This window comes from Phyllostomus discolor, chromosome 11 (genome assembly GCF_004126475.2).
Source record: "Phyllostomus discolor isolate MPI-MPIP mPhyDis1 chromosome 11, mPhyDis1.pri.v3, whole genome shotgun sequence".
NCBI lineage: Eukaryota > Metazoa > Chordata > Mammalia > Chiroptera > Phyllostomidae > Phyllostomus > Phyllostomus discolor.
This window is the reverse complement of record NC_040913.2, coordinates 28,477,412-28,480,718: the sequence shown is the minus strand read 5'-3', so window position 1 is coordinate 28,480,718 and position 3,307 is coordinate 28,477,412. Positions and strand designations below refer to the sequence as shown.

The 3,307-nt window shown below is 31.8% G+C and overlaps 1 pseudogene; it reads left to right on the top strand.

Moving 5' to 3' along the window:
* Positions 1 to 1,344: 1,344 nt before the first annotated feature.
* LOC114509045 lies at positions 1,345 to 1,448 on the top strand (annotated as a pseudogene).
* Positions 1,449 to 3,307: the final 1,859 nt, after the last annotated feature.

The window sequence follows — 3,307 nt, the reverse complement described above, 5'->3', positions numbered from 1 at the left end:
CTTCTGGGCATGGCTGCCTGGCCCAGACTGCACCATACCACATCAAATCCCAGTTCTTATTTTTTTTTTAAATCATCATGATAAAGAACATATTTCCAACTGGTTTCTTTTAGCAAATTCTTATAGGAAGATTTCTGCACTCAAAAGAATCTTTGAATGGGAAATTTACTTCATGCTATATAAAACTCTAGGTTATTTAAGGCTAGATTAGGTTTTGATGAATTGATTTGAGTTGTACAGTACAGAATACCCAATGTCTAGGGAATCATAAGCAGGAAAGGAAAAACTTCTGCCTTTATTCACTTTTCACTGTTCTTTTTTATCATCCTGGAAATGCTGTGTCAATTTTTATGTAATTATAATAGCAAACATCTGGAATACCAGATGTGAGCAGGCACATTAAGGGACATTTAATCTAAACATTTAAGGATGAGTCAAGTTAATCAGAAAACTCATTTCATTTCTGAAAATGAGTTAGATAAGCCAAATCAATAGTAAAAGTCTATACAATTTGGAAGACAAAAGGTTTTTAAAAGTATCACATGGCACTTAAGTAACAGTATGTGAATGTGTATGCATGTGTGTGCATACAGAAATATAAAGCTCTTTGTGAGATGAATATTCCACTTAAAGAGAAGACCAAGTGAAGAAAATAATACATGTTTATATTATCTTACTTCATTAATTGTGAAATAAATGCATTTAGGAACATGGACCAAATATAGAAATTTTAGTGTGTATTCTGGAGAATGATACTATATATTTCAAGTTTCAGAGACATTTTAGCTCTATCACATATTTTCTGATTACTGGAATTAATTAAATTTAGTACACACACATATGTGATAGAGATATGCATGCATTATATAAGTTTGGTTGCCCCCTCAAATTCTGCTAACAGAAATTTAATGTTTGAAATGGTGTATTTCATTTGAACATAGTTAATGCTTAAATCATCAAGCAACTGTGACTGCTAAAGCTATTAAGAAACTTACATATTAGGAGAAAAAATGTTATACCTGCCATCTTGAGATATGTGGAGGCAGCAGAGTTGACACATGAGGAAACTTGTTCATGGTCCAGATTCAGAGATTTAAATTTTTATAATTCAACTCTACACATCATAAAAACAAAGATGAAAGTTTCCCTCCAATGTCAATTAGTCTATTAAAATTACTCCATTGTTTCTTACAATATTTTATAAGAATTTATTTTCATACTTTAGTATGCAAAAGAATCAAGTTGGGAGTTAACCAAAATATAGATTTCTGTGTCCTACAGACCTGGGAAATCAAAATTTCTGGCTCTTGGGACACAGAAATCTGTATTTATAATAAGCACTTCATTGCTTCTTGGTCTTTTGGCTAAGATCAAGTGTAGTATCTGTTCTTAACAGTTTTATATAATAAGCACTTCAGAAAAGTTTTATGTTTCCTATTTTACTCTCTCTAGTTGTTCATATTAATATGTAAACACATAAATTAATATAAATTTAGAAAGTAACTTGCATAATTCACATTTTTGATATTCTGCTGTGGATGTTTCACTTAACTCTGTTTTTCAGTAGTTGTTGATTCAGAGCCTACAATGTTTTAGCCCTGTTGAAAGTCTAGTAATGCAAAGTTGACGACGTTTCCCTAAAGAGGCTTTGAGTTTAATAAAAAGAGACATAATTATTAACGGACATTAGCATCAAAGTTTGGCAAATGGAAAAATAAATGTCATGGTGGTAGCTAAGTGAAAGTTGTAAATTTGAGGTTTTGGAGGAAAGAAAAAAGAGGACATCTTTTCACCCACTCAGGTGAAATGGAGAGACTTTTTGGAGAAGTAATGCTTGTGGTAAAACTTGAAAGGGAAACAAGAGAAACAAAAGAGTTAGGTGTTTCATTCAGAGAGATCAGCATGAACCAGTACAGAGAGGTGTAATGCACACATCAGAAGTGGTGAGTACAATTGGGAAATTATTGGAAAGGAAGGTGCAGAGAAGTTTGCACCTGATCAATAGAGTGCATCGAAATCATGCTGAGATATACTGGTATTAGCAGGATTTTAAGAAGATGAATATGATTAGATGTATTTTAGGGAAAAATTGATTAGGTGACAGTATGATGAAATTGGAAGCAGAGGTCATTTAATAATACTTCAGGACACAAAAAATGGGGGCTCGATGGTTGAAATAATCATGGGGGTGAAGAAGAGGGATTCTTTTCACATTCTTAAAATTCTGTAATTACAATGAAGTTAGTGAAAATAGAAAAGCAGGGGGCAGTGCTTGGGGGAAGATGCAGACAACTGTAATTGAACAATAAAATAATTATTAAAATAAATAAAAAATACATACATACATATATACAAGCAGCCACAACTTAATTTGTGATGACTGAGAAACAGTGAGAAGTTTGAGAGGATAATAGGAATATAATAGTAAAGCTAACATCTTACATTTTATTGTCTGTGTTTGTCTTATCATTGGGTTGTGGCAAACTGGCCGATGTCACACCTATACTAATCTTTACAAACTTCCTTCAGGGGTTAAAAATATCTGGTTGACCTTAATTATAAGAATTTTTATGTTTTATGCAACAATAATTTATTTCAGGAATCCCTGCTTTAGATTATGTTAATCATAAGCACAATTTGCCATATATGTTTCTACCTGTCATCTATCATATCTATGCCATCTATCAATTCACATGCATAAACAAATATACACATGTGTATACATGTGGATACATACATGTATATATACACATATGCATTAACATTCGAATATTTACACATACATTTTTGAGCATTAAAACATAGTTTATATTTTCTTTCTACCACAAGTACTGCCTAGTGCTCTGGGTAAAAAAAAAAAAATCAGTTAATACCCCTTGCTGTTTTTCTACTTAAAAAAAAAGACTATGAGAGAATGAATACAATATTACTACTTAAAACATAGTTAATAAAAGCATGCATATTTTACCTGGAAGCTACAAATGTTACAAATTTATTACCATAAAATTACTATATTTTTATTATAAGCTTCTTTAAATTATACTTTTGGCAAATACATATATGCCTCTTGTACAATGGCATCTAAAGTAAAATTTTCACTTAAATTTAAGGTATAGTCACAAATATAGGTATAAAGTAGTTTTATTTTTTTAAATTTTTTAAAAGATTTTATTTATTTACTTCCAGAGAGAGAGGAAGGGAGAGAGAAAGAGAGGGAGAGAAACATCAATGTGTGGTTGCCTCTTGTGTGCCTCCACTGGGGACCTGGCCTGCAACCCAGGCATGTGCCCTGACTGGGAATAGAACT